This window comes from Odocoileus virginianus, chromosome 10 (genome assembly GCF_023699985.2).
Source record: "Odocoileus virginianus isolate 20LAN1187 ecotype Illinois chromosome 10, Ovbor_1.2, whole genome shotgun sequence".
In the NCBI taxonomy this organism is placed as follows: domain Eukaryota; kingdom Metazoa; phylum Chordata; class Mammalia; order Artiodactyla; family Cervidae; genus Odocoileus; species Odocoileus virginianus.
This window is the reverse complement of record NC_069683.1, coordinates 52,825,781-52,838,062: the sequence shown is the minus strand read 5'-3', so window position 1 is coordinate 52,838,062 and position 12,282 is coordinate 52,825,781.

Sequence of the window (12,282 nt, the reverse complement as noted above, 5' to 3'; positions counted from 1 at the left end):
TCTGCCTGCAATGCAGAAGACTCAGGAGACATGGGTTTGATCCCTGGGTTGGGAAGATCCCCTGGAAGAGGACATGGAAACCCACTCCTGTATTCTTGCCTGGAGAATCCCATGGACAGAGGAGCCTGGCAAACTACAGTCCATAGGGTCGCAAAGAGTCAGACATGACTGAAGTGACTGAACACATGTGCATACCTCTTCAGATCTCAGTTTCAAACATTTTCCAATCCACCTCCTCTCACTCCATTTTTCTTGCCTTGATACTTCCTCTATCATGAATCTTTGACTTCATAGAGACCCCTAATCCTTTGACCACATTCATTTTCCATATTCTATCAGCACCTGCCTAGCTTCACATCCTTTCTTGTGCAGCCTAGATTCTATGGTCCACCATTATAATTCCTTCATAAATACTCTCCACTCCTTTACTCTTCTGTCCCTCCATTGAACTTGTCTTACAGAACTTCTCTATTTGATTTCTAAATACTGCACTTCTTCTCTGTGCCCAAGCAGCTGACTCTTGATGGAGAAAGTCAATAAAGCAAACTGGTTTTTAATTAAATTCAGGATGTTCTATTTCAATTGGGTACTCATCACTGCCTGGCAATCTTACACTGTCCTTCTGGTAAACTAACTCTCCATTTCTGAAGATGATCATTTCATGCCCGCCCTTCTTCTCCCAACTCCCCATTCCCTTACTCCTTACTCATTCTCAGTTGATGATGACCTCAGTCATTTTTGAGGAAATAGAAACTATTGGATGCTAACTCCCTACTGAAACTGAAAATCCACCTGCATCAGCAATAATTTTCTCCTTCCCTCATACTACAATGGAGAAGATATCTCTTCCGTATTAAAGGCCAATTCCTCAGGAACCTTGGTTCTGTCTTCCTTTATTTCTCAAAGATTGCATTTATTTGGCTATCTATCCCCTGTCTCTATTGCATCATTATTTTCCTCCCACTCTACCAAATCATTCATATCATGTAAGACATGTACCAAACTTAGAAAACATAAGAATGAGAATGACTTTCCTTGATCCTTGTGATTTTTCCTTGTGATTTTTGTTTGTCTTTTGGTTTTTGTTTGTTCTCTTTTGCTGGGAGAAGGAGTTGCTTGTTTTAGTCTCACACATTATATTTACTACTTGACCCTTTCCCATCTGGCTTCTGCTTCCACATGACTGAAATGCCTCTTCTCACGGTTACTGATGGTTTTCATGTGACCACATTAATCCTCATCTTGAACTTCCAGGAGAATTTGGTGCCACTGATTACACTTCCTTCTTGAAACATACAAGGAGGATGTGTGATTTTTAGCTCTTAGTTTCCTTCCAAAACTTTCAAACTGTGGTGCTGGAGAAGACACTTGAAAGTTCCTTGGAAAGGAAGGAGATCAAACCAGTCAATGTTAAAGGAAATCAATCCTGAATACTCTTTGGAAGGACTGATGGTGAAGCTGAAGCTCCAATAATTTGACAACCTGATGCAAACAGCCAACTCATTGGAAAAGACCCTGATGCTGGGAAAGATTGAGGGCAGAAGGAGAAGAGGGTGACAGGATCAGAAGGTTGGATGGCATCACTGATTCAATGGACATGAACTTGGGCAAACTCTGGGAGATGGTGAGGGACAGGGAAGCCTGGCTTGCTGCAGCCCATGGAGTCATAAAGAGTCAGACATGACTGAACAACAACAGTTTCCTTCCTACTCCGCTGTCTACTCCTTTTAGTTTCTTTTGTTGGATTCTCCTCCTCTGCTAGAATTCTCAGTGCTGAACTTCTTTGAGACCAGATCATCGATTCCCTCTTTTCCCTTTCTTCATTATCCTTCTGGATGTTCTCATCCCCATGATTTTAAAATACCACATATCTTCTGGTAATTATCATATTATCAAAGTTTTATCTCTAGTCTAGCCCTATCATCTGAACTCTAGGCAGACCTCATAACCAAATCCCTACTTCCCATATTCCCCAAATGTCCCACTGACAATTCATAGTTAGTATGTCTAAAAGAACTCTTCACTCAAATTTGCTCTCATCCTGTCTGCTCATCTCAAGAAATGTCACTGCCACCCATGCAATTACCTAAAGCAGATTTCTAGAAATCTTTCATGATTCTTTCCTTACCCTAACACAATGACAAATTCTGTCAAATGTCAAATGCCTCCAATATACATTCTCCATTCATTTACCTCTTTTTCCACTGCTTTCTCCAACACACCACCATCACTTCCCAGTAGGATTACTGGGATTAGGATTAGAATTAGAATTCCCCTTCTAATTAGGTTTCTTGTTTCAACTTTACCCTCTTTATTTCCCAGAGAACAACAAATATAACCTTTATACGATATATAGATCACACCTTCTACCTGTGTAACACCCTTCAATACTCTGCACTGAGACTGAACGCAAACTCTTTTCCTTACCTAAGACAATCATTATGCAATCTGTCCCAACTTCCATTCTGTTCTTTCCAGCAAACCTGGTTTCATTTAAACATTTTGCAGAGTTTCCCTCCTCTGGAGCGGCCAGCTGCCCCAGACTGTGAACCTCAAATGATCCACGGTCTCTTCACATACTTCTTTCTTCTTATCTTTCCAATGAGACTTCTCAAAAAAGTCTTTTTTAGTTGGGTATCTAAGGAAAATACTTCTCTTCCTGCTCATTATCTACCTTTAGTAGATACCTTTATTTGCCTTTAGTAGATAAAGGTACCTTAGTACCTTTATTTTTTTTTTTATTTCATCACACTTAGCATAGCGCAGAGGGCTTATTTTGTTGTTCACTTGCTATAATCTTTACTAGAATTTAAATTCTGAGAGAAGGAGCTGCATCTTCTGTGTTTCTCATCCTGCCCCTCTGCCTGGTACAGTGCCTGACTTTCAGAAACATTGTAGAATGAATCAATGAATATGACATAAAGATACACACGGTACCTAGCTCAGTCAATATACTTCATGGATCTCAGCTCACCTTTAGATATGAGTCTCTCTTTTTATTGGATAGAAGTGGGTGACCCTAAAACTGCTTAAACTATTTCTCATGGAAGATTAGTGTGTGACCAATTGGGCTTCTTATTTTTACAACCTGTTTTGCCTCCTCCAGTCCAGCGGTCACTGTAGGATAGATTACATGGTTCAATAGAGAAACAACGGCTGTGAAGGAAGAACCCACGGATCAAAGCCCAGCATTGCCACTCCGGAGTTGTGTAACCTTGGGCAAAACACTGCCCTCTCTGACTCTCCATTTGCTCGTCTGTAAAATGCAGAGTATTATCTGTTTAATCTACTTCAAAGGGCTACCGTGGTGATTAACTGGGAAAACATCAAGGAAAACCCTTTGTAAATTGTAAAACACTGAACAAATGCTTTCCAAGGGTTTCACGGACCTTTTCTTGTAAGGAAGTAAACAAAGACATTCAGATCCCTCTGCGGAATGGTTTAAAGGATGCCCTCCCCCAGTGCTCGACTTCTGCTGGGCGGAGGCTTAGCCAAAGGCCTGTGATCTCTTCCCATCCCGACCTCCCAGGTCCTGCTTCTTCTTTTCCCATCGTGAACAAACATATCAGCTGTTTCTGCTCCATCACGCTCAGTTCTTGTTTGGTGGGACAGAAAGAACCTGGGGCTGACTAACTATACGGCCGGAACTGTGCTCCGGAAGTAGAGGGTGGTATTTCCTGTTTGGTCCCATAGTCCGGAGCGGCCAACACACCAGCTGCTGAGCTCGCCCTCGCCCACCCTCAGCCCAGCCTTGCAATTCTCAGTGCCTACACAGATGCTCCAGTTGGCTTGGCTGCTTCCCATCCTAGATCCCGTAGGAGGAGAGCCCCTCGGCTCTCAGAACTGCCCAATGCCCACTGCTCAGGTGTACTTTACAAAGCAGTTTCCCTGGCTTCCTCAGCTTGGGAGTGTGTGGATCCCAGGGTGCTTCCGGTGAGCTCACCTGTGGATAGCCAGAGTCTGCATGGCTGTGGTCTCCCCAAGCCTTCCCAGGACTCAGAGCTCGGTTTGTGCTACGCCTTTCTGCCTTCTGTCCCACCAACCCTGGCTTTCTGTCCTTCCATTCTCTCTCCTAACCTCTGTTACCCAGAAGATGAGCTGTTTTAGTGGGTTTCCTTATTCACAGAGTCTCCACACCCTGCCTGCCTTACTGTCTCTACTGTGAGAAGAAAGGGAGGCGGCTATCCTACACTCACCAAGCAAAGCACATCAGGATACAATTTTTCTCAATAACCATCTTGAAACTGCAGTACAGTTAAGGCTTCCCTGGTGGCTCACATGGTAAAGACTCTGCCTGCAATGCAAGAGGCCCAGGTTTGATCTCTGGGTCGGGATCATCCCCTGGAGAAAGGAATGGCTACTCACTCCAATATTCTTGCCTGGAGAATCCCATGGACAGAGAAGGCTGGCGGGCTACAGCCCATAGGGTCACAGAGTTGGACACAACTGAAGCGACTTAGCATGCATACCAGACATGGGTGATTGAGAGCAGCAAGGCGGCCAGCCCCTGCCTGTCCTCCACCCAACGCTTCCACCCTCCCTCCTCGTGTTCAAAGGTTCCTGCTGCAGGAGCCCAGGAAGATGGAAGGTGTCATAAGATCTCTCAAGGTTGTACACTATGAAATTTGTCAGCTAGTCCTGACTTGGCCTGGAGGAAGTTCTGGCATCTCCTCCCAGCTTCTGTCATCCTAGTTCCCACTGCCAGGAGGACTCACGTCACCCCAGACTCCATTAATTATAACCACATTTCACCTACACACAGGGAACCCCCAAGATACCAAATCATGCTGTCCCTTTGTCTTCAAAATGGCCACAGGATGCGGTCCCGGGATGGAGTGCAGTCTGTCTCTGTGGATGGCCAGAGCTCCCCGGCCCTTGAGCCCTGGAGAGTTGCAGCTCCGGTCCCTCGGGGTCCAGCTGCAGAGGTGGCCTCCGTTCAGCATGCTGAGGAGAGAGCTGCAGAGACCGCAGCTAGCAAAGGGGGAAGGGGCGGGTAGCTACTCACAAGCGCCAGCCGGAGCCTGACAAATGGAGGGCCTTTCTGTGAGATCAGCAAAAGAGGAGACACAGACACTTGACCCGGTTTGGAATTATTGCAAATCCATCAGGCTCTGTGCAAATTGAGACCATAATTCAGATTGTTCATATCGTCACCAGCCTTCCCATTTCCATTAAGCTCTGCTGTCCATCTCCCCTGGGCCCAGCTCTGTCCAGCAGCTAATGGAAGGGGTCAAGCTAGCACTAAATTAACAAACCACTCCAGAGGGGTGGGCCCCCAGCCCAGCCCTTCCAGCCCAGAGGCCATGGTTAACCTTGGACGGGGTCCTGTCACCTCTTTCTCAGCCTCAGGTGCAGTTTTGGCAGAAAGATGCTTATTGACAGGGTGTGGTGGACCAGGTGTGGAGCTGGCAACCCTATGAAGTGGGTTTGAACCCCAGCTCTGCATCTCCTCAGCCTCATGACCTCAGATGATGTATATAAATCACTGAAACTTTGGATTCTCATCTGTAAAATGAAAAAGGTAAAAGTCATACCTGCTCTAGTTGCCTAATACTGTATCTGGTATTAAGCCAATGCTAATGATGTAGGTGAAGGTGTTTTTTAAAAAAAAAATTTGGCCATGCCATGCAGCTTGTGGAATCCTAGTTCCCTGACCAGAGATTGAAACCAAGCTTCCCACGCTAGAAGCACAGAGTCCCAACCACTGTCCACCAGGGAAGTCTGGTGAAGGTCCTTTGTGGTTTATGATACACTATGAAACATGGGTGGCGTCGGATGCTCCCCCCAGCCCAGCCCGGCCAGCTGGCATCATGGGCCCTGTGCTAACTGAGAGGGCAGCAGACAGCTGGCTACTGTTCAGATCGTCTTTGTCTCAGGGGTTGGGGCTCCATCCTGTCCCACAGTGGATGGTGCTTCCTCACATGAGAGGCTTAACTGAAGTGCATCAGGTTCCATTAGAGCAGGCAGCAAATGCTTGGAGGCTGGAGTCCCCACCCTCCCCCTGGGCCCTTGCTCAGAGGAAAGGGGAAGTGGACAATGACTTGTCCTGGGCACCTATGTGACAGGTCCTCCACTGGCTGTTCTCCACGCACTTGTAAACTCTACTGGCCTTCACAAAAGCCTTTTGAGGAGGGTATCATTATCCTCACTTCACAGAGGAAGAAACGGAGGCATAAAGAAATAGTAAATGAGTTAATTAATCTAATTAAAAGAATTAAGCCACAGAGTGGGATCTGGGTTTGATTCACTCTGCCCCAAAGCCCACCTCTTCCTCTTCCTTTCTTTGAACTGACCTCTCTGGGGCCCAGGTTAAGGACCAGGGATAAGGGATGATGAGATACCTTGTTGAGAAAGGCCGGGGTCCCCCAGCAGCAGCAGCCCAAGAGTTTCCCCTGACCCCGTCCCTGGAGAAACAAGGCAGAAAGTTATCTTTAGGATCACCCTGAGCCTTGGGTCTGCTCTCCAAACCTCAGGGCTCGTCCTGACTCCAGTTACATCTGGGAGCCCCTCCGGTTCACTTGAGCAGTGCCCCGGACCCCACCAATCCTCAGCCCCACTCCCCTGGCTGCATCACCCGGAGACCCTGCTGGGGTTGAGGCTTCCTTATCTGGGGGTGCCTTGGCTTGGCCTGCAGGCAGGTGTGGCCACTGCACTCCGGTCCCTGTTAGTCTTGTCCTCACAGCTACCCGCAGCTGGAGCTCCTTTCCTGGGCCAGGAAAATAATTTTCAATTTAATATTTTAAAGGCTTCTTTTCTAAATTAAATTGAGTGGGAGAGCAGCCTAGGGGAACAAAAGATCTCTCCTTAACATTGAAATGGAAATTAGCTGGAAGAGGGGAAAATAATGTCCGAAGAGGATTCCAATCTCGTTCTCCACGTGGAGCCATCTGATATCTGGCTGGGCCTGTCCACCTGCTTCCAGAACATGCAGATACTAAGGCAGGAATTGAGTTGGCTGCCACAGAAACCCCAACTCTAAGCTCTCAGGAAACCTTTGGAAGATTGACTTAATTTACCATATTTTACAGAAGATGTATGTTCTCACGTGTGTGGTGATCAGGCTCTGGGACACCCACGAAAGTGTATCATTCCAAGGCCCCCATGTGATAGGTCTCCTCACTGCTGAGGAGGGCCTGCTGACTCTTCCAGAGGGGAGGGATCAGAGCCAGGACCTGAGTGGCTGTGGAAAGTATGCCCTCCATCCCTTCAGCTGGGATGCACCTGTTCTGGGCACTGGCCCAGGACTGACGCAGGGCCCATCTGACTGGGGTAGAATCCCAGGGAAAATGGCAAGGCCTTCTGCCCCCAGTCAAGAGGGATGTCGGGCACCCAACTGCCTCAGTGATTGTCTGAGAACATATTTAAGGTGGCGCTGGCACCAGCCTCCAGAAGCGTGGTTTCCTATAGAGGCCCTCTGGTCTTGCCTCTGTGCGTCCAGGCTGCTGATTCCCTGCCTCCTTGGCTCCCCAGGTGCTGGTCCCAGCCTAGCCTTACCTCCTCTTGGCTGGTGCACTCTTTCTGCCAATTCTCCCTCAGCCTTCCCTCTAAGTGCTGACCAGATGTGGGTCTGGCCCTCAGCATTCAAAGGTTTGTGTTGGGACTTCACTGGTGATCCGGTGGCTAAGACTCTGACCTCCCGATGCAGGGGGCCCAGGTTCGATTCCTGGTCAAGGAACTAGATCCCACATGCCACAACGAAGTGTTCACATGCTGCAACTAAAGATCCCATGTGCCCCAAGGAAGACCCAGCACAGAAAAACAAATAATGAAATAAAACAACAAACAAAGGCTTGTGTCCAGAAGGCCGGCCAGACTTTCTGAGACTAGGCTTCCCCTCTCAGCTTCTGGTCACTCAGATGTGACCACTGCTGGTCATGCTTGAACTGGCCTAGCCGGGAGATCTGTCCTGGGCTGGGTCTCTGGCAGCAGGGTCTGGTGGGTTTGTGTGCATTTGTTTAATCACTAGACAACCAGGCACTCCTGAGTAAGCTCCATAGGCAATGCAGCCACACTAGAGGGGTAGTCATGGTACCCGCCGCTGGGGAGGCCTCAGGGGCGTGATGGCACCACAGGGCCCCCCAGACCACAACCAGGATGCTGTGCGCTGACCCTGTGTGATGCACTGCACTGGCTCCTCCCATCCCCTTGTCTCTCTCATTAAATCTTAGCTGGTACATGTAAATCCATGGCTAATTCATTTCAGTGTATGACAAAAACTACTGTAATGATGTAAAGTAATTAGCCTCCAACTAATAAAAATAAATGGAAAAAAAAAGTAAATAAAAAAAAAAAAGAAAGAAATTAAAAAAAAACAAACAAAACATCTTAGCTGGTTGGAGAGGAATGCCCCCTCCTAGGCTTCCTCTGGGGTATTCCTTCTGGTAAACGGTTTACACTGAGGTGTGATGGTGGGTAGGAGCCCCATACCTTCATTTCCCCCATGGGCATTTTTTGACGGAGAAGGGCCTGAAGCCAGCAATGGCTTCACCAAACTCCAGAACAAAGAGCTTGTGGAGGAGTGGTTCTTAGACGGAGGCTGGGCCAAAGCCTTTTGTCAGAACACTGACAGCAGCAGAGTGTCTACTGGTGCCAGGCATGTGCTCCTTTAAAATCTTCTGCTAGCAAGTCCCTTGTCCTGTCTGAATTCTGATTCCTGGGAGCTGTGGTCTTGGGCAAGCCACTTAACCTCTCTGAGCCTCAGGTTTGCAGGTAAGAAGACCGGCCTCGTGGAGAACTTGAGATGATTACATTTGCATGTTACTTATTCGGCTCCTGGTCCTGTGATCAGACCATGTTAAACCCGCCATAACTGATAACTCTTTCATCATATCCATCTCCTTCTCTGTAAAATGACTATGATTTTGTGAGGTCAAGTGAGAATATGTAGGTTAAGATGCTTTGCCAATGTTATTGATTTTATTTTGTTATTGTTGCCTTAGGGGGTTCCAGGCAGCCCTCTCCCCTTGGTGCAAATCCAGCCCAAGCCTCCTCGGGGTAGAGCAGTTCTTCCACCTTCCAGGTCTGGCTCTACCGCAGTGCAATCCCATGTCAGTCCCTCCAGAATCATGGAATTGTCCACGGACTGGCCTTTGACTCCCCAGATGGTGTGTCATCAGATAAGCCACAGAGGTCAGCCACATCTGAAGGTTATTTATTACTGAGGGTCTGAGATAACTCTTAACCAGAGCTCCTCTGGGTCTTTGTCAAAGCAAAGGAATGAGAGTGGGCCATAGCTTCCTGCTTCCCAAGAGCCAGCCTTCGGAAAACACTATCTTCTCATGATTGCTCGTCTTTTCTGTCCCCTCCAAGCTTTTTTAAAAACTTTTATTTTACATTGGAGTATAGCCAATTAACAATGTTGTGGTAGTTTCAGATGAACAGTGAAGGAACTCAGCCACACATATACATGTATTCCTTCTCCTCCCAACTTCCTTCCCAACCAGGCTGCCGCATAGCACTGAGTGAAGTTCCCTGTGCTACCCAGTAACTCTTCAAGCTTTTATGTACCATCCTTTTCAAGTATTCATGATAACACACTATTTTGCGGTCCTTCTCTTCTCATTTCATTGAGTTCGTTGGGTAACTACTCTGATTTTTGCAGACCCTACTCAAATGCATTGGGATATAAAGAAAAAAGTTTAGAATTTAGAATCAGAAAACTCACTGTTGACCCTTGCTAGCTGGGTGGTTTTGGGAAAATCACTTAACTCCTTTGTGCCTCTGTTTTCTTTATTGGGTAAAGTGGGAATGATAGGCAAAGGAGATAAGAGGTATTAAACAGCCTTGTGAACATACAAAACTGGTTACAAGTCTTAGGACCCAGTGCCATTATGCCCAGATACTCAATAAAAGGGAGAAAGAGAAAAGCCAGTGCTTATTTAGAAGCTACCAAGTGCCAGGTGCTTTTACATGTCCTATTCACTTATTAAGTTTTATTGTCTGTGCTACTGAAATGAGAAAAACCTAGGCTTAGTTACATGGTGTTGTTCAACATCATATAGTTGTTACTCAGAGGATTTGAATCTGTGTGGCCCTGGAAGAAGGGTATTTCTGCTTGTAGTCAGCTGAATAAGCCTCAGGTGGTCCACGGGTCCTAATCCCCAGAAGGTGAGTGTCACCTTGTATGGCAAAAAGAGACTTTGCCCATATGAGTTAGTTACAGATTTTAAGATGGGGCAGATATTCTGGATGACCCAGCTGGGGCAGAGTGTGGACAGAGAATGTTGTCTGCCATATCAGACAACAAAGGATGTCGTGACCATCAGGCCATCAGTCACTGCAGCCACCCCTGACTGTACACCTTGAGGGGATTCAGAATGGAGGAAAACAGAATACTGGTTCTAGAAAATTAAAGTGCATATCAAAGGAGTGATTTCACTGAGCCCAAACTCTTGCATCTTCCCGTACACAGAAAGTTCATACAGAGAAAATTCATTAACTTACAGTTTCTGGTTTTCTTTATTTAACAATAATCTTTTGATGTTCTGACAACCTGAATTATTTTGCAAAAGCTCATATATATCCTGGTTCCTCACTTACCTCTTTGGAGCAATCCCTCGGAGCTATCTGAGAGACTGTCTTCTGGGTTAACGTCCTCAGTATATCTGCCAAATAAAACACAATTCTCAGCTATTAGGTTGTGCTTTTCTTCCCCCCTCCCCACCCCACCAGTGGACAGATGTAATCACAAGTGTCTTTACAGAGAAAAGGTGACATGAAGACAGTAGCAAAGAATGGTTTGCAGATGATTTCCTGCTCACACTGAAGATGGAGGAAGTGGTTGTGAGCCAAGGAAGGCAGGAAATACAACTCTAGAAGTTTTAAAAGCTAGGAAACAGATTCTCCCCTGGAACCTGTAGAAGGAATCAGATCTCCTGACATCTTGCCTTTACTGAAACCGATTCTTAACTTCTGGCCTTCAGAATTATAAGAAAATAAATTTGTTTTGAGCCATCAGGTTTGCAATAATCTGTTAGAGCAGCCATAGGAAACTAGCCAGCTGTTACATCCTTCCGTGTGCTCAGCTCACCAAAGTCTCTTTGCTGCCCTAAAGGATAGCTTTTCCTAGGCTTCCCTGGTGTCTCAGTGGTGAAGAATTTTCCTTCAATTCAGGAGTCGTGGGTTCGATCCCTGGGTTGGAAAGATCCCTTGGAGGAGGGCAGAGCAACCCACTCCGGTATTCTGGCCTGAAGAATTCCATGGACAGAGGAGCCTGGCAGACTGCAGTCCTTAGGGTCACAAAGAGTCAGACGCTACTGAAGTGACTGAGCATGCATGCATACGTATCTTTCCCCAAACTTCTCTGTGCCCTGGGGCATCAGGTAGTCGTCCCTCCTGGTTAAAGCAATTGACGGATGACAGTTGACAAATGACAGGTCTTTAATATATTCCTATTAGGAGACAACCCTGTGAAAGACTTTGTGAAGGATGCCCCAAAATGGTCCTCAAGGAGCCCATTAGTATCTGTGGTGCGATCCTAGAACTCAGCAACCCAGAACGATATACACTTTCTTAACCTCACACAGTTTCTGTGGGTCAAGAATCCAGTTGCTCTTTGGCAAGTAAGTCATTCTGGCTCAGGGTCTCTCATGAGGCTGCAGTCAAAATGTCAGCTGGACCACAGTTATCTGAAGGCTTGACTAGGGCTGGAGGATCTGCCTTTTATATGGGAAAAGGTTTATAATTTAGTATCGGGAAATTCTATTCTGAAATTTCTTCCATTCGCTAGTAAATGACTCATAGAGTTGTTGGCAGACCTCAGGTTCTTGCTTGTTATTGGCCCAAGGCCTCAGTTACTCACTACACGGCCTGTCCCTAGGGTTGCCTAAGTGTCTTCATGTCGTGGCGGCTACTTCCTGTAGAGAGAGAGAGAGAGAGAGAGAGAGAGAGAAAGCAAAAAGAAGCTGCTTGGCCTTTATGACCTAGTCTTGGAAGTTACATGCCATCACTTGTTGCATTCTGTCCATCAGAAGGAAATTATTAAGTACAGTACATATTCAAGGGAAGGAGAAACAGGCTTCACTTTTTGAAGGGAGAATTTGTGGGTATACTTCAAAATCACCACAAGGAGTTTATAGTGAGATGAGGGCCCTGAGCGTTCCCACACTGGAGGACAATTCAGGGCAACCTCCAATTGCGGGCACAATTGGCCAGAAGTTCCTGTCCCTGGAGTGGGGACCAGGAAAATGAAGGTGTGGACTCCAGGAGTCGGCAAAGACCTCCAGGAGCCAGCCTTAAAAAATGCGGTAACATTAAAAAATGAACACTACCTCTTTAAAAAAT